This window comes from Arachis duranensis, chromosome 7 (assembly GCF_000817695.3).
Source record: "Arachis duranensis cultivar V14167 chromosome 7, aradu.V14167.gnm2.J7QH, whole genome shotgun sequence".
In the NCBI taxonomy this organism is placed as follows: Eukaryota; Viridiplantae; Streptophyta; class Magnoliopsida; order Fabales; family Fabaceae; genus Arachis; species Arachis duranensis.
This window is the reverse complement of record NC_029778.3, coordinates 12157899-12158180: the sequence shown is the minus strand read 5'-3', so window position 1 is coordinate 12158180 and position 282 is coordinate 12157899.

Below are 282 nucleotides of genomic sequence, written 5' to 3'. Positions count from 1 at the left end.
ATTTTCTCATCCAAACATATATATATATCTTTTCTCATCCAAACAAAAACATAAGACTAAGGACGAGAATAGATAAGATTATTATCCAATCAGGGTCCCTCACAAGTCATCCGTCCCCTCATTCCATCCTATCATCCTATCATTATCCTTAAAGAAAGAAAAATAGCTCAATAACAATATGGGATGCACACGTGTATTTGTGGCTTCGATTCTAATAGTATTAAGTCACAGTTTGGATAAATAGCTTAATTAAGTTTTTTTTAAAATAATAGTTTAAATAAT